The sequence below is a fragment of the Schistocerca cancellata genome, chromosome 7 (assembly GCF_023864275.1).
Source record: "Schistocerca cancellata isolate TAMUIC-IGC-003103 chromosome 7, iqSchCanc2.1, whole genome shotgun sequence".
In the NCBI taxonomy this organism is placed as follows: domain Eukaryota; kingdom Metazoa; phylum Arthropoda; class Insecta; order Orthoptera; family Acrididae; genus Schistocerca; species Schistocerca cancellata.
In genome coordinates, this window is record NC_064632.1 from 28,996,672 (window position 1) to 29,015,822 (window position 19,151).

The window sequence follows — 19,151 nt, forward strand, 5'->3', positions numbered from 1 at the left end:
GTTTTTGATTCACATTGTAAAATATAAGTGTATATGGAAGGAAATCAGTTAATAGAACAACAAAATATTGTTCATTTCAAGAAGGTATGTGTTATTATACACCCAGCGATATACTTCTAGTGTGATTTACTAATAAACACCAGCTTGAGAACAGTTCCGACGGGAGCGTTCAGTTCTAGTGAAATAGTTCGATGTTTTCTTCGGAAAAGAAGTCACTTCATGGATCATTCAAACCCACAATAGTACCTGGACATTTCTCAGAACTGAAAGCAATCTGATTGCTATGCAACAGAGCCCCGAAGAATATTTCTCCGTACTTTGGTTACCACTTTCAGCTCAACACGGTATCTGCAGCATCTGGAGCAGATTTCTACAACAGCGGAAGCTTGTAATCGCTATCAGTTTCACACATCGCCCTGTGTACGCTGTTTGTATTTACCCACAACAGTGAACTGAGCAAAAAAAATTTTTTTATTTCTTTTCAAAGGAGTCTTTATACCGCAGAGTAATTATTTGAGTGATCCTCAGTTGAACGGTTTCGACGAAAGAAAAAAGAAGAAATAGTATTTAATGCAAGGTTATGGAAAGGGCAGTATATTTAACGTCCGCCGGTTATATCCTTCTATTGGTAATAATAACACAGTAGTGGATTATGGAGTTTGCGCGAAGTCTCGTTTCTTACAGCCCGCCGAATTTGGGGCCACTGCTTCCGGGGTCCAGAAGCTGTTATTAGGAAGCAGGGGCTGCACACGAGTAACTTTCCTTACGTCACTTACTTCACTTGGATTGTGACGACAGCATTTGGACGTTAGTTCACCTGTCAAGTTATTTTTACCCGCGTGTGCGACAGACTTCACACGCCAGATCGTGGGCGGGTGTGGAAGGGTACAAATGACGGCTGTACCTACTGGTTACGTGCGCTGCCGATAGGTTGGCAGCATCTGCAGCGGCTTCGGTTGGTGGGGGGAATGGGCAGCGCTTGTACGCCTGCGAGCGGCGGCGCTGTCTTCTACCGCCGCGGAACCCTTGGGAACGTTTGGCGAGAATGTGGCCTCTGAAATGTCAGCGGGGCAGCGCGCTGGCTTCGTAAGCCAGTTTACGCGTCAGTATGAGAGATAAACATTGAGTGCGTCCAAGCGCGAAAAGTTTCCTTGTCCGAGGAAGCTCCGGTCCGAATACGGGTGACTAGATCCCTGTACGTAGTAAGTGCAGTGCTTCTTTTCAGTGCGTTAATTAAGGGAGCTGTGTATTTCGTAGATTTGTGTTGGTAGCATTTCGTTTTGCTTTATCTCCCTTTTCTTCCAGTGTTGGTACATAGTAGCTGGAGAACACGTGTGCTGTGTTAGACAGTACAGCTGAGATAGTCGCAGTACTGAGCTACTGCAACTTCTCGACTTGATTAATACTTGCGTAAAGCAGATATTTTTTTTTTGTAGTTTTATTTCTCTTTACATAGAATAGTGCATCGAGCAGCTTCTACTATATCATAGAATCAGAAATATGTTTGAAGTTTACCTACTTTAAGGGTTATACCTCCTGTAAAATTTACACCTCGTCCCTCTGTAGCGTTCTGTTTTCGTGTTAAGTAGTCATGTAGCCGGACAACTGTTTACAGTTAATTCTGTTTGCCGACGGAAAACAGTGCAGGTTTTAACAGCAAATGCAGGTTTTAACAGTAAGCGAACAGGAGTCTGAGCTAATATTCAGTTCACACAAATTTCCAGGGTGGGGATGAATGTTTAGACATCGCGTATGAATTTCAGCGCCGAACCCACGATATTTCCAAACAGGGGCAAGGATTTCATAGGCCGTCAAAAATATAAAAAAAATAGATTTCCCAAAAATATGTTCCTTTTGTAGCGTACTTCTGTCCCAAGAGTTTAATATATAAAACCAGTGCTGTTTTTCTGAGGGGAACGCTGGGGGATGCGTATCCCTAAACTTTTTCGTCGACAAAGTAATTTTTTTTACTATATTGAGAACTTGGAAGAGTGCCAAAGATTTATTTCACGGACGTAAATTTTTTATTTCATTTTTCCGTAGTGGTAATTGCAATACGAACGATAACAGTACAGTTTTTGGTGGGAAAAGCGATGTCGTTGACTGGAGGGTTGATTGGACTCACCTGTTTCATCTGAGGTGTATTATAGGTCAATTGAAGTGTACGATACCATATTCTTTTATTGTTCAGGAGTTGATGGGAATCGCATGCTTCATTTGAGGTGATGTAAACTGAAGTGTTCGATACCACATTCTCTTGTGTGTGGGTGTTTCTCGGTATCGCCTGCTTCATTTGAGCTGGTGTCAACTGAAGAGTCCGATACCATTTGTGTGTGTGTGTGTGTGTGTGTGTGTGTGTGTGTGTGTGTGTGTGTGTGTGTGTGTGTGTGTGTGTGTAGTTAAGACATGTTGATGTCGTCATGGCTTAAAGCAGATGGGTGGTATCCCATGCTTCAGTAATAAGTAATTTTCGCTGCATTATATCCAATGTCGGAGTACCCTCAAACTTTCTTTCAGAAAAAAAGCACTGTATAAAACACATATGTTCGAGGAAATGCAAGAAAAGTTATTTGGTCTTAAGTGTGCAAAAGTGCATTGCCACGCCTCTTCATATCAAACCTATATTGAGGACAGTGGAAATTAAAAATTGGACGACTGGTAGCTGCAATCTATAATTTGCAAGAAATCAAAATGTCTTGTGGTTCCTCTCCTACCCCCAGTCGGGCGGTTTGACATCATACCCTCTTAAAAAAAAACCTCACAATTAATACTGGCTGGGATTATTTGTGGCCGGGAGAATAAGAACTCTTCAGAAAATTTGCACTCTTTATTGCCTATTTGCTAATAACTTCCTCTTTTGTGTGACATTAAATTTGATATAGGAAACATAAAACCACTGAAGACATGAGACAAGAAAGACGTACACATTTCTTCAATCCTTAGTCCCTAGCATTTTTTTCTCTCTAATCTTGCTACAGCTTCAGACGGCGTGCTTTACTTTCTGCGAAAGAATCTGTTACCCCCATCAAAGTTCGCCAAACGTTTTGCTCCATGAAAACTCAAAACGTCGTTGTCTAATACTAAAAATGCTGTTAATATGAATAGTACCCAAGACTAGTGTAGGCTCTAGATTTGATTACGGCTATTTTGTCAGTGTCTGCCAGATAAAACGAAGTAGGCCTTTGGAATATTGCACTAATTGTAACACAGGGCTAGTAAGCTAGATCGTTTTGACACGCATGGACATTTTTATCTACCTCATTTAGATAAATAACACGATAGAATATAGTTCATGAAGTACCAATATCAAGTGTCTATTAGACCTACTACAAGCAAAACGTTTTATGCTAGGAAACAGTTTCACAATTCATTCATATGCTCTGTTCCTCAAGCAGGAGATCAAGTAGTAGTACGAAATTTTGATATCAATTTGGAGTCGTATTGTGTGTGATGTCCCCGTTTCTTCTCCTTCCTCGTTCCAACAACCAATCTTGTCAACACTAATTCTGTAACTATTCCTGTCACTGTCAAAACTTTTCTGCGATTAACTTCACTAATCCTTCCACAATCACTGATTTAGTTATTTCGCGGTTATTCTCCGGTTAGGCGTTATTACGTGTTCGTACAACGCGCTTTCCGTGCTATTCCGAGAATAGGACTTAAGCGGCTGCTATCCGGAGACTATGAAACTGATCCTTAGTAGTGTAGCGATCTGGTAAAAATTTCCTGTCACTACTCTATTTTTCTGGATACACCGAGAAGATAATATGTAATCTTTCTTACCTGTTATTCGTGTTAGTCGTTTATTTCCACCATGGTAGTCTGATTCTATACATATGGCTAGTAGTTATAACAACGTTTATCTTTAGCACACTCAACCACATAAACTAACAGCGATTGGCATTCATCCATTCGGGTTTATTCGGCTCAGCTCGTAAATCCGTCACCTTTTGTCTGCGGGGAAGTTTATTTCTAGATGCTACGGGGATTCCCCTGTCAGAGATGCCACGTACACTATGCACGCATTCAAATATGAACTTACAATTCGTTAACAACTCTACTTAGTGTGTGTCCAAAAATGTTAAAAACCCAACAAGGATGCCTTTCAAAATCGTATCAATAACCGATAGATCAACGTGCGCAGGGTGATAGGCGCCTTGTAAGACAAGGTTTTTTTCCGTCAAGAATATGAATTTGGCGCCCCGTGAAATTGCCGCCTCGAGCACATACCCCGGTTTGTCCTCCCACCCTCCCTCCCCCGTATCTGGGACTATGAATTTACTTTGAAATGTGAAGCTAAAGAGGGAACGCCATTTCAGCAAAACGAAATAAAAAGTTGTTCAGTTAGCTGTAGTGTCGGACATGAATGACGTTTATATTTCACTAGTAATCGATTTTGGTGACGCGAAGGAGCTATAGCACGTCAACATTCACCAGCAAGAGCCCTATGCGTCACTCCCAGTGTACAAAACCATTACGCAAGTCAGCCGCGGTAATGTTAGCGGAAGGCATATTTTTCCGTCTGAAAACAAGAATGTAATCTTCTTGATGTTAGCGGGGGATAAAATTTGCTATCTGTAAGAAATGTGTAGGCAATTTAAAAAAAAATATGTTACCTAATCTATGTTTTGGTGACAGAACTGAAAACAATCTGCATTTTAAGATTCTCCACAGCCAAAAAGAATCAGGGAATAACCCACGCACACGAACCTACTCCACTGATAGTAAGTAAATTAGACAGTGGTCACAGTAAGCCCTGCTGTAACCTCAGGATAACTGTAATAATTTAGCCTGGCACTGTTCAGCAAACGTCTTTTAGTGGTTTCTGATGGCATAGGGCAGATTCGTAAACCTGATGTGATTTCTTTGTTATTAGAATGCTTCATACACTATAGTCACAATCTGTTACCTCTACATAACCGATTCTTCATTTATAATGTTTTTAATATTATAAGATTCTTCAAGATATCGTAGGACCAAAGGAGAACAGGTTTTGTCACGACGAAAAACATATCCTCTCTGAATACGATAGCTCACCATATCATCTGTGTGTTGATATCGGTATGGGAAACCGAAGTGTATACCACAAAAAGCCATATTAGAATGGCTCCTTCATTCTGCGGTTTTTCGAAACTACTTGCCAGAATAAAATTGTGTGCCAGAACATTAACTTGCATTTCATGGGCAATGCCCTTAACAAATGCAGGGACGAACCACGTACTTACCCTCTCATGTAAATGTCCTCCAATAATTCTGTCCTACATCCTAAACTCCACGTAAATCTCTTGCAAAACTTGATTAAGTTGCGCTTTTGGAAAAATGGGTGCTGCAGCCAACATAGGAGAGACGTACTGGCAGACACTATGCTGCGAGGCCAGATGGTGATTCGTGCCTGCCTGCCTAGCTAGTCAGCTGGTAAGAGCATTGCCCACTGACGGCAAGGTTCTGGGTCTGAACCAGACTCTGGCAAAGTGTATCAGAATCGAAACTGTTTCCTTACTAAAATCTACGAGTGGGGATATCTTGGGTTGGATGTACTATGATTTTTGTAAAGCGATGTTTCTATCTAGTTCTACTGTGTAGTCAAGAAAGTTTTGCCAAGAATGTCAGTCACTTTCAAGATTTCTTGGGCAGGAGGCTGTGTTGTTTTGTGTTGTGCTGCTGCGTGTGTTTTGTGCTGCTGCGTGTGTTTTGTGCTGCTGCGTGTGTTTTGTGCTGCTGCGTGTGTTTTGTGCTGCTGCGTGTGTTTTGTGCTGCTGCGTGTGTTTTGTGCTGCTGCGTGTGTTTTGTGCTGCTGCGTGTGTTTTGTGCTGCTGCGTGTGTTTTGTGCTGCTGCGTGTGTTTTGTGCTGCTGCGTGTGTTTTGTGCTGCTGCGTGTGTTTTGTGCTGCTGCGTGTGTTTTGTGCTGCTGCGTGTGTTTTGTGCTGCTGCGTGTGTTTTGTGCTGCTGCGTGTGTTTTGTGCTGCTGCGTGTGTTTTGTGCTGCTGCGTGTGTTTTGTGCTGCTGCGTGTGTTTTGTGCTGCTGCGTGTGTTTTGTGCTGCTGCGTGTGTTTTGTGCTGCTGCGTGTGTTTTGTGCTGCTGCGTGTGTTTTGTGCTGCTGCGTGTGTTTTGTGCTGCTGCGTGTGTTTTGTGCTGCTGCGTGTGTTTTGTGCTGCTGCGTGTGTTTTGTGCTGCTGCGTGTGTTTTGTGCTGCTGTGTTTGTTTTGTGGTGTGTTTTTCATGGATTAGGAGCTTAACAGTAAACTCTGATTGTTTAAAGAATCGAACTCCCATGTATAAAGTAGATTCAAACTTCTGGTTACAAATATGATAAATATTTGGTGTTGAGCACGTAAGCGAGAAAATTATTAGAAAGGGTCTGAAATTAAGTTTAAAGTTGTTAATTGCTCTTGTCATCACACCCCAGAGGAGTATATTCTGAGTAATTTGCATTACGTTCCAAGCAAAAGCGAATTTATCATTAATCTCAGTGGTTATAACATCATATTTCGTAAACTGTATCGTTGACATAATTTTGCAGGTGCATTCAGTGGTAAATGTGCATGCTGTCTGTAGAATACGTTGCGGGTGAAGTCAAAGGTAAAGAAGTAATAAATTGTCGTGATATGGCAGTTTTACTGCCTGACAGCGAAAATATAGTAAATGATAAACATTTTGCTCCCATCAGTTTGTGGGGATGTCAAAGAGGAAGATATTTCGTAAAGGTTTGAAATTGTGTGTAAATTTGTTGCAAGTCGGTAAATACTGGATGAATATAGTCTGGGGTTTTGCGAGCCGTGCGTTACACTCCCTTAAGACACATAATTTACAACTGTAATACTTCTCTTACTGTGTTGAGCGTTTCAAAGTAAAATGATACAACTTTGTGATTAGATGGTCAGATTTTAATTTTTTTTTAATTCGGACCCTATTTAGATGAAATATTGAAAATAAAACCTTTTATTACCCCTGTAAGCCGTCAGATAGGCAACCTGCAGCTATCCATTCTCCGTGTCCCAGGATGATCCCTGATGTGCGTATAAAATTAGTTGCCACTTTTGACAGTTCAGCACGGCGCAGTTGCCAGCGTGTGCTGAACTCGTCGGCAGGCGACGGTAACGCCAGGCTTGCTCGGCTCGTGACCTGTCAGCCGCGCAAGCTGGCCCATCTGCAGTCTTTCTCAATCGATTTTAAAGTAACTATACGATAATAAACTCAAAGTCTTGCACGTCTTATAGCTTCAGTCGTCAGACTCATGAAGAATTGCCGATAATTTCGTTAATGGTCATAATTGTGATATTTCGGTATTAGCTAAATTACTGAAAGAAATTCTTTAAGTTTGGAGCAAAAAATAGGTCTCTATGAATTTGCGTTTGGTGTTTATTAGGACTTTTGTTGCTGCATGTGAAACGTAGATAAACTGTTAAATTATTCTTTAAACCTCAAAGGATATCGCTATTGTCTCCAATGCCGAGAAAATGGGACCACATTACTTTTTTTTTCCATGGATCCGTTGGGATTAGTCTCTGGGATGTGGAAATAGTCAGTTTTTTAGATACTTTTTTACTCAGATATATGGATATTGTACAGTTCTAATGCAGACAGAGTTATGAGCTATAATACTTCTGAAGATATTCATCAATGGAGTAGGAGTTGGCCAACAGGAAGTTCTTTAATTCACTCTGAAACCAATCTTTATCACTTACAAGACCTTTGATATGCTCTGTTAAGTTATTGAATATATGAGTACACATGTATTTGACTCCTTTTTGTACTAATGTTCAGCTTTTATAGTCCTTAAACAGATTGTTTTTGGTTCTGGTATTATAATCACGTTTTGCACTATTTTGCGTAAGGAGAGACATTTTGGAAATGACAAAGGACATCAGTGAGTACATGTACTGAGAAGTAGTAGTTAGAATACCAAGTTTCTTAAAGAGGTATCTGCATGATGATGTAGGACTGACACGAGATATAATTCTAATGACTTGTTCCTGAATTTTGAAAATGTTCTCTTTGTGAGAGGATTTTCCCCAAAGATGATTCCATAACTCATCAGTGAATGGAAGTAAGCCGAATATACAAACTTCTTCATTTTTAAATTACCTATTTCTGCTATCATGCGTACTGAAAATGTAGCTGAACTAAGGTGTTTCATTAAGTCTAGAGTGTGAGTTTTCGAATTCAGGTTGTGGTCAATTTCTGCCCTAAAAATTAGACACTGTGTACAGCTTAAATTTCATTGTTTGAATACATTATACGTATAGGGTCAGGTATTCTTTGTGAGGTACAAAACTGTATGTACTGGGTCTTGTCAAAATTCAGTGACAATCCATTTGCTGTGAACCACCCATTGATAGTTACAAATATTTCATTAGCTGAAACTTCCTGGCTGATTAAAACTGTGTGCCAGACCGAGACTCGAACTCGGGATTTCATTAGCTGATTGCTCAGTGAGATCACGAGTACTGTTTTTTATGCCAATACTTGTATCATCCGCAAATAAGACAAAATTTGCATTCTGTGACACTGCATATGGAAGGTCATTAATATATAATAGGAACAACAAGGGACCTATTAAAAAGATAGGATGAGAACCATGAGCCTGCTACTCCTGTTATCCCATCATATTTTAACTTTCGTATAAGGAGATCATGGATCAGCTGACAATCCTTTCCGAAATACAAACTGAGTGTGAATGAGACTATTTTTATGTATTAAATGTTTATAAAGTCTATTGTACATAACCCTTTCAAACACTTTTGAAAACATTGCCAATAATGAAATGGGACGGAAGTTTTCCACTGATGTATGTAAAGGGCTCCTTCATGAACGCACTTGCCAGTGAGAAAGCCATAATGAAATGTTCATAAATCCCTCATCTCATAAATGGTCTGAGATATCGAAACAAGATATTGGCAAATGATAGCATGCAGAGAGGAGAGTATTCCGACATACGATTAATAAGCGATTTGCAACAATGTAAGTGAAGCAGCAGCACATTTATTTTTATACTCAGAATGAGCTGTCTCATAACTATTGATGTATATCGCCTTCAGTTGCTAGTTCAATAATACGCTGTTTTAGGATTCTGACACCATTTCAACTGCATTAGAACGTTAGTAAGATTTATACCTATGAACTCTGCTGTGTTTAGGCAAGAGAACACACACAGAACAATACGTGTAACATACTACTCAAAATTCGACCCAGTCCTTCACGAATATATATATATATATATATATATATATATATATATATATATATATATATATATATATGCCTCAACTACATTCTTGGTATGACTGACAACTTGAGACTAGTCCTGTGATGTAACATTCGCGATGACTTCCTTTGTCAGCATTTCGATCTCACTGAACGTAAATTTCTCATTGTTTTTTGCCACATTACTTTTCACCTAGCCTCATATACAGGGTGTTACAAAAAGGTACGGCCAAACTTTGAGGAAACATTCCTCACACACAAATAAAGAAAAGATGTTATGTGGACATGTGTCCGGAAACGCTTAATTTCCATGTTAGAGCTCATTTTACTTTCGTCAGTATGTACTGTACTTCCTCGATTCACCGCCACATGTGTGAGCTGACGAGAATCCGCACGCAATTGTGCAATCACGTCATCAACAGATTTTCTGTGAACGTTTGGACAGGCAGTGTTGGTGATGTCTTGATTGGGCCCCATGTTCTTCCACCTACGCTCAATGGAGCACGTTATGATTTCATACGGGATACTCTACCTGTGCTGCTAGAACATGTGCCTTTACAAGTACGACACAACATGTGGTTCATGCACGATGGAGCTCCTGCACATTTCAGTCGAAGTGTTCGTACGCTTCTCAACAACAGGTTCGGTGACCGATGGATTGGTAGAGGCGGACCACTTCCATGGCCTCCACGCTCTCCTGACCTCAACCCTCTTGACTTTCATTTATGGGGGCATTTGAAAGCTCTTGTCTACGCAACCCCGGTACCAAATGTAGAGACTCTTCGTGCTCGTATTGTGGACGGCTGTGATACAATACGCCATTCTCCAGGGCTGCATCAGCGCATCAGGGATTCCATGCGACGGAGGGTGGATGCATGTATCCTCGCTAAGGGAGGACATTTTGAACATTTCCTGTAAGTAAGTGTTTGAAGTCACGCTGGTACGTTCTGTTGCTGTGTGTTTCCATTCCATGATTAATGTGGTTTGAAGAGAAGTAATAAAATGAGCTCTAACATGGAAAGTAAGCGTTTCCGGACACATGTCCACATAACATATCTTCTTTCTTTGTGTGTGAGGAATGTTTCGTGAAAGTTTGGCCGTACCTTTTTGTAACACCTTGTATTGTCAGTCGGATTTAAATGAACATGATACGAAGGAAGTCAGATAAAACTATGCTCTCTAGCATTAGCCGTCTCGACGACCTGGTAGCGTGGAGCTTTTAGCTTGTACAGTACTAAAAGTTCCATTAACTTTGTCTAACACAAGATAGGTTCAACTTCATCCAATCGAACATTTCTTTGTACCTGGGAAAAAAAGCAGCTTTCATCCACTGCATCGTGAAGTGGTATTGCGCATTGTCTCTTCCTATCGTCGAATTCGGAGTATTTGCAACTGAACATAATCTTCACAGCTGGTGAACGTGTTCTTCAACGACCACTGTTATTGCGAATCTCGTGTTCATACGCGCTGTTTTTATTAACGTAGCGCCGAAACGAAATACTCGTTCAGAATAACTGGCGACTGTAGAACACTTCACTGCTAGAAAATATCATTTTACAACGAGAGCTAATGGTCGTAGGTGCCTCTAATGCGCGACACCACGTTCGCCTGTTTATCCACGGCGTGACAAGAGGGCCGCTTTATCAACCGAACTGCTGGGGGCGTGGTGCTGAAAGTCGGCTCGCCATTGGTGTTACCCGGGCGCGTCACGTCCTCTCCGGTGAGCCAAACGTCAAAAGTCGCAACTAATTTTAAACGCACTGTAGTAAAATAGATTACTGTCAAAACGACTCACCTACATTGATGGACCGGGAGAACAGTCATCTGCAAAGGGGGAGAGCCAGCCAAGAGGGTATATATTGCCTTCCTAAAACTTGCAAGGGAACCTCCCGATCGCACCCCCCTCAGATTTAGTTATAAGTTGGCACAGTGGATAGGCCTTGATAAAACTGAACACAGATCAATCGAGAAAACTGGAAGAAGTTGTGGAACTATGAAAAAAATTAGTAAAATATACAAACTGAGTAGTCCATGCGGAGATAGGCAACATCAAGGGCAATGAGAGTCTAGGAGCGCCGTGGTCCTGTGGTTAGCGAGAGCAGCTACGGAACGACAGGTCATAGGTTCAAGTCTTCCCTCGAGTGAGAAGTTTAATTTTTTTTTCAGTTTATGTGACAAACTCTTATGTTTTCATCACTTTTTTGCGAGTGATTATCACATCCACAAGAAAACCTAAATGGGGCAAGGTAGAAGAATCTTTCTACCCATGTACAAGTTAGGTGGGTCGACAACATATTCCTCTCATGTGACGCACATGCCGTCACCAGTGTCGTATAGATTATATCAGACATGTTTTCCTGTGGAGGAATCGGTTGACCTATGACCTTGCGATCAAATGTTTTCGGTTCCCATTGGAGAGGCACGTCCTTTCGTCTACTAATCGCACGGTTTTGCGGTGCGGTCGCAAAACACAGACACTAAACTTATTGCAGTGAACAGAGACGTCAATGAACGAACGGACAGATCATAACTTTGCGAAAATGAAGTAAAATTTTCAGTCGAGGGAAGACTTAAACCAAGGACCTCTCGTTCCGCAGCTACTCACGCTAACCACGGGACCACGGCGCTCCTGAGCTCACATTTTCCTTGATGTTGCTTATCTTGCACATGGACTACTCAGTTTGTATATTTTACTAATTGTTTTCATAGTTCCACACAACTTCTTCCTGTTTTCTCGATTGATCTGTGTTCAGTTTTTCAAGGCCTATCCACTGTGCCAACTTATAACTAAATCTGAGGGGGGTGCGATGGGGAGGTTCCCTTGTTAGATATATTTTTATTCTGTTAGATTGGTACGTAAGTTGACAGCGTTTCTCGGTATGTTCAATAAAGACTTTATTCATCAATAATATATTCTTATTCACTAATCAGAAGTCTGCCAACGCTGGGGTAACTTTTAGGTTCCGCAACTGTAGAAACCACGTGGTTTTGAGGGGAAGAACTAGTCGAGCCATGTTAGAAGCGCATTTGCATCCGGAAAGGAAGTTCCTTGAAGGTTGTTAGACAGAGAGCAGAAAAGGTGAAAATCTGAGGGCGCAAGATCAGGTGAACAAGATGTGTGCCGAATGACTTTCCAGCGCAACTCCTGTAAAGTGTTTTTTGTCAGTCTAGCAGAACTTGGGCAGGCGTTATCGGAGAGTAGCATCACTTCACACACCCTTTCTGGTCATTGTTCTTGGACTGTGTTTGCAAGACGTCTCAGTTGTTGATAATAAATGTCAACACTCAGCAGTGATGGTTACACCTCGGAGAAGCAATTCGTAGTACACACCGTCGCTATTCTGCCATAAGCATAGCATTATCCTTTGTGGATGCACGCAGGTCTTCTTATGATTGGTTTGGGATCAGTGATTCCTTTCTCGTTCTTATGTTAACATAAAGACACCATTTCTTGTCCCCAGGAATGGTCCGTGTTGTTCACGAGCCAATTGATTACGAGCAAGAAGAGATGCACATGTGGACATCCAATGATTCATGTAATTTCGGGTTACACCCGATTTTTGAATCTTCCCCATTGCAAGAAAATGTCGCACAATGGTGTGGTGGAATGATCACAGATCATCACATCTGCCAGTTTTTGAGTACGCTACATGGACCATTCTGGAGTAATGCGTTTAAACGACCGTCATCAAACCCCGAAGGTCTTCCTGAACGTGGAGAGTCACTAATTACTGACATTAATTAGTGGTTCATAGCCCATTCACTGTCATTAAACTTTGAAAAGAGCCACTATATGCCGTGCAGAACTTCCAAGAGATTTCCTTCTAGTGTGTGTATAAAATATGATGACATGGAAATAGAAGTTGAGTGTAAAATTCTTGGGATTACAACTGATAATAAATTCAGTTGGGAGCGACATACTGACCAACTGCTAAAGCGCCTAAACAATGCGTTTGCAATGCGAATTATGTCAGACATAGGAGGAATAAACATAAAAAACTGGCATTTTGCTTATTTTCACTCTATTATGTCCTATGGTATCATGTTTTGGGGTAACTCCACATACCGAGAAAAAAATTTTTAGAGTACAGAAGCGTATAATAAGACTAATGTGTAGTGTAAATCCAAGAACATCATGTCGAAACCTTTTCAAAGAATTGGGCATACTAACCACAGCGTCTCAGTAATTTATTCCTTAATGAAGTTTGTTGTAAATAATACATCTTTTTTCCAACTAAATGCTTACTACACGACATCAATACTAGGAATAAGAACAATATACATAAAGATTTAAAATCACTTACTCTTGCCCAGAAAGGAGTCCAATATTCAGCAACGCATATTTTCACTAAGTTACCAGCGACCATTAAGTTCAGTTTCAGACAAGGCACAATGTAAACATAATTTAGAAGAATTTTCGGTAGCCAACTCCTTCTATTCCATCCATGAATTTATAAGTGCAGTAGACCATTTTAATGAAAATTTATTGTACTTTAATTTTTGGCAATACTTGGTTGTAACAGCCAAGTAACTACCTACTGTGTGAAAGATGGATTTAATGTAAACAGATGTAAGTATTAAATCTGTAAATATTGGAAGTTTAATTGTAGTTCATGTACATAATTTTACTGTTTATTGACTGAGGGTCATTAAAATTAATGAAACTCAAGTTTTTCTAATTACATTTTTGTAATGTGTTTATCTGACATGTTCCACAACCAGGAAGATCCCCTCTTTTGTGGGTCTATGGAATGAATAATTAATCTAATCTAATGTCAAAACGACCTTCCTTAAAAAGAGAGAACTATTTTTTTGCTGTGCTCTGCCCAATGGCATTGTTCCCATACCCAACGTTTACAGCTGCCTCCGCTGCTGTCACCCTTCTATTGAACTTAAACAGAACAACATGTCGGAAATGTGGCGATTTCTCCACTTGGAACTCCATTTTCTGGCGTGCACAGCTCCACTGGCTAACTCCAAATTACAATATGCAAGCTGATATAGCAACGATGAACTACAAATAGAAAATAACAATTGTGACATAAACGTATAACAGAAATACTAACAAGCGAAACAAAAACGCTAAGAACTCAGTCTAATACCTTATTTTAGCCTGGTTACAAAGATGGCTAACACATGTAGCAAAACTTTCAGGACAAGAGAACTGTTTAAACTTCTTTCACATCAGTGGTACTGTTGAAAACATGTACATATATTACACAATATCAGTACTCTGCAATCAAATTATACTTTCTGTAAATTTCAGTATGCTTTAAGCGATATTTACAGTTACAATACGGCGATGGCCAGGTTTGTAACCAACAATTCAATGTGGCCGCTTTTGTCAACAAGATGGTGTCTGGCAGTGAGGGCTTCGTCAGTAATAATCAGGCATGACTGATGTACCATACTTATCTAGAAATTATGCGGGTTAAATAACAAGAACATAGAATGCATGGAAACATAATTTTCATAATATAAAATTGGTCACATATTACAAACAAAATAACTGTCCAGTGAAAGAAGTTGACTGGCTTCCATTTGATGTCTTACATTAGACGATTCATTCACACAGTGGATTGTCAGGCATTAAATCATTATTATTTCTTCATACGACATAACATTTTCAGTTTCGTTCCAGTGCTAACCGTAGTGTTTTGATAATAATGCTTGCACATCAATATATTTTAGACGCACGCACTTTTACTCATAAGAGTTAAGGTCTTTGGTTTTTTCCTTGGTTTCCCGACAAAGATGATTGATTTCGAAGCTATAGTTTTGTTCACGACTGATACGTATTGACTTTGGTTTCTAGGACAAAACTAAGTTTCTGACTTGAGAGATCTTAATCTAAAGTTTAAACGGATCTTTAACACAGGCTTCAGCTTCCGCCGTCCTGTGTTGATTGGCCCATTCCTTTCTTAGAAGTCTCATTTTTTCATGCTTACTAAATTCATAATGGTACTCTCCAAGCTGCACAATCGTATCTTTTTTTAGTACTTCTTTATATTGTGACAAAAACTTGATCACTTTATATAAGAGTGCCCTTTGACAGGAAACACAAACTCCAGTTTCTAACGAAGTTTTTGTTGTCTGTAGCCACGCAATGCATGTTGTCAGCATGGCTGTATTTTTGCTTTGGCCTGGACACACAGCTGCCACAAACTTGTACAGTGTCTTTGTTTAGATTTACTCTAAAGTTCTTCAAATACTGCAGAGGCTATTTCGTTTGACGACTTATTCATTTCAGGCTCTGTCCAAGAATAAATTGATTCTTTTTGTGCAGAACCTCGGGTCCACTAGAAAATCCGGAAACCAATGTCAAATTATAGTTGTATAGCTGCCTTGAATACTATGTTCCTTGATCTGGAAGCTTCTTGATGGCTCACTTTTTTGTTCGTCAATATTTCTCTAAACATGTTATGAACTTTTGAGGTCAAGGGACAGAATTAAGACTTGTGATTGGTTCTTGTGGAAGATGGCTGTTTTTGTCAACATTTTAGGGCTGGGAAATATTTAAAAATTAAAGTGCTTCTGGCCGTTTTGTCACCATAGAATGCAACGATTGAATTTCCTATGCTATTTGCTCTTGCAATCTATCTTATCTCGAATTGTAAAAAAAATGGAGTTGGCTGTCTTTGTAACTAGGTTACTTCTGCTTTACTTTTTTTATTCGTCCATAGACCATTTCTTACAATAGCATTGGGCATGTCAGAAACATTACATAAATAATATGTACGTATAGAACGTTAACAAAACCGAACAGGATAAGATGAGAATAGGGCAGGAAGTCGGCCATGGTATAATAAAGGGACCATCCCAGCAATCAGCTTGGTGGCAAGGAGAAACCGTGGAAAACACAAGTCGGAATGACCGGACGAGAAATAAACCCTGGTCCTCCCGAATGCGAGTCCAGTGCATTGATCGGATTAGCCACTTCGCTCGTCGCAGGACTGAAAGGGGAATCACAAAGTACATCGTCTACACTGTGAGTGCAACAGGCAAAATAACCAAACCAATGAACCAGAAATTTTGAAACTAAAACATTACTGAAGAAGTTAAAACACATGAATAAAGTACATGCAGAAATGTACAAAAAGTACGCCAAGTCACTGATGTAGGAAAATAATGAAACTTTGATTTAAAACAGATGTTAAAAGATAACACACGAGGACATTATGTAGCACTGCTAAAAATTATTCGAGGGTGGTTTGAGAAAAAGGTTTGTTTCGTAAACAACTTACCTTGCTTCCTGACATAGTCCCGTGTGGGGGATGTACTCTAGCTCCAGCGACCCACGATATTTTTCATACCATCGGAAAAATGAGTTCTGCCAAATCTGCAAAATACTCGTTGACCCAAACTATCGCTTCCTCATTTGATGTCAAAGTTTGAAGTTGGGGAATAGGAAAAAGGCACTTGGTGCCAAGTCAGTTGAATAGCGTGGATGACGAACCAATTCAAAGCCCAGTACATGCTCTTTCGCCATTGTTACCGTTGACGTGTAGGATTGTGCATTGTCTGACGTGAGCAATCGTGGTACCCACCTTGCAAGCTGGTTCTTCATAGACAGTTCTCTGTGTAGGTTGTTATGCACTCGCTCGGTGGAGATGCCTAGTCTCACAAATTTTTATTTGGCGATCTTACATTACCGTATCACGGATTTTGTCAATGGTTTGCTTCGTGGTGATCTCAATTGGACAGCTGGAGCTCGCTTCGTTTTCTGTGCATGTCAACCGCGTTTAAATTCATTAATCCAAAAGTAAATGCTCGTCAGTAGTGCAGAGCCTGCGTGAACTTAGTCCATTTCTGTTTTGATTTATGCGACAGTCCACCCATAAAAATGAAAATGTTTAATAACACTACGAAACTCTGTTTTCCACGTTGTCTATCACAGTCGACATACTGGCCAATTCAGACGTCTGCCAACAACGGACTGTAAGCTGTTCAGCTTCAAAATTCTTTATACGGTCCTTGGAAAAATAAAGTTCACCAGCCATGAAGGCGCAACAGAAATGTTGTATTCTTTTATGGAAATAGACCAGACTCATCGAAACACTATAACCATCACACTTAGGCTGGCACTAGATCCATTCTCAATGGAGGTGTCACACTGCATCTGAAACACAGCGCACGGGGAACCAACAGCAGAAACATTCTGTCCAAGGACAAACACATCATAGATGGTACATCAGTTAACAGAATCAAAAGAACCCAGCAGTGAATGACGGCCTAGTAATCCTATACGCTAACACATTCATTTGCATTGTAGAAACATTTCTCAACAAGAAATGATTTTAGCTCTGATCAAAAGCCGTTTCCGTCTCCAACCTCTTTATGAATGTCGGCAGTGCGTTAGAGAATGTTATCGAAGTGGCTCACATGTCTTTGAGTGTGGGTTGTTCTAACTTGTTCTACATTACATGGGAGATACCTACAGTCGCGAGTACGGTACAGTCTCGATTATCCGACCTAAACCGGCCGCGGCAAGGTCGGATAAGCGGGAAGGTCCGATAAAACGGAAAATACAAAAAACACAAAAATTAAACTAAAGTAGGCCAAATGAGTTACATTTAACACAATAGTAATCAAATTAGATTGAATAGATATTTACTGTGTGAAGAAGTTAGTAATTTTCTTTCGTTTGCCTGCTGTTTGCCGTTTTTTTGCCGCTAAATCACGTAGTCTCTTTAGAAGTAAAACCTCGGTAGACGATGTTTCCTCCAGTTGCTCTACATATTTTAAAGCAGTTTCTAAGGCCTTGTGTCCTTCGTTGTGAGAAATCTTGGGCGCACTTTCCTCCACTACATCCGCTTCTTCGTCTTCTTTTTCGTTTACCATGTTGACTATTTCTTTATCTGTCATTTCAAATTCTTCATCTTGGACAATCCATTCATTTATGTCATCTTCTGTGGCGTCAGCACATCCCGGAACTTTTCGTAACAATGAAAGCAGGGTAGTATTTTCTAGTTCGGTCTGCTGCTGTAGATATTCATCTGGAGAATGTTCTTGATTTTTCCTGTAGCAAAATTTTCCAGGATTTTGCAATTGTATTTGCTCCAACACTCTCCCAAGATTGGGCCACGTCATAAGTTACGTCTTTCAAATTAATACGACGCAACTACTGTATCATGTCTTCTCCTTTGTCCATAGCATTAATTAAACAGGAAAGCAAGTTTCTGCGGTAGTTTCTCTTCAGTGTCTCTAAGGTCCCTTGGTCCATAGGCTGACATAAGGATGTGACATTTGGAGGAAAACCATGGCCTTTATATCTTGATATTGAAGTTCATCTTCATTAGGATGACAAGTGGCATTGTTTACAAGCAACAGTGCTTTGCGGGGCAAGTTGTTGGCTTACATAAACATTTCAGTTTGTGGCACGAACTCGTTAAAAAACCATTCTTTAAAAATGTCTGAGCTCATCCAAGCAATTTTTTGGTTGTAATATTTCACCGGTAAAGCATTTTTAGATACATTTTTAAATGCTCTCGGTTTTTTTGGCTGACCTATCCTAGGCAGTTTCACTTTTAAATTTGCTGTGGCGCTACTGCCTGCAAGAATTGTCACTCTTTCTTTGCTAAGTTTGTAGCCTGGCGCTGCCTTTTCGGCCTTTGACGCCAATGTTTTTTCCGGTAACATTTTGTAATTGAGACCAGTCTCGTCGCAATTAAAAATTTGATTGCCTGTTAAGTTTTCCTTGTCCAATACCTTGTGAAGTTTATTCCTAAACAACTGAACAGCTTCAAAATTTTCTGAAAGCTTTTCACCATAGACATTAAGTTGCTGAATTCCGTATCTTTTCCTCCATCTATCGAGCCAGCCTACACTAGCTGTGAAATCAGGTTCACCTTCTACATCTACATACATACTCCGCAATCCACCATACGGTGCGTGGCGGAGGGTACCTCGTACCACAACTAGCATCTTCTCACCCTGTTCCACTCCC

The 19,151-nt window shown here is 40.3% G+C and overlaps 1 protein-coding gene across 2 annotated transcripts in view; it reads left to right on the plus strand.

The window, feature by feature from the left end:
* Positions 1-992: 992 nt before the first annotated feature.
* LOC126091855 (excitatory amino acid transporter) overlaps positions 993-19,151 on the plus strand; it is a 453,428-nt gene continuing 435,269 nt past the window's right edge. Inside the window, exon 1 of one of the 2 annotated variants that reach the window (XM_049907124.1) lies at positions 993-1,202. The gene's annotated coding sequence lies outside the window, so the exon portion shown is untranslated. The remainder of the gene's footprint in view (positions 1,203-19,151) is intronic. The other variant, XM_049907123.1, reaches the window with a different exon arrangement.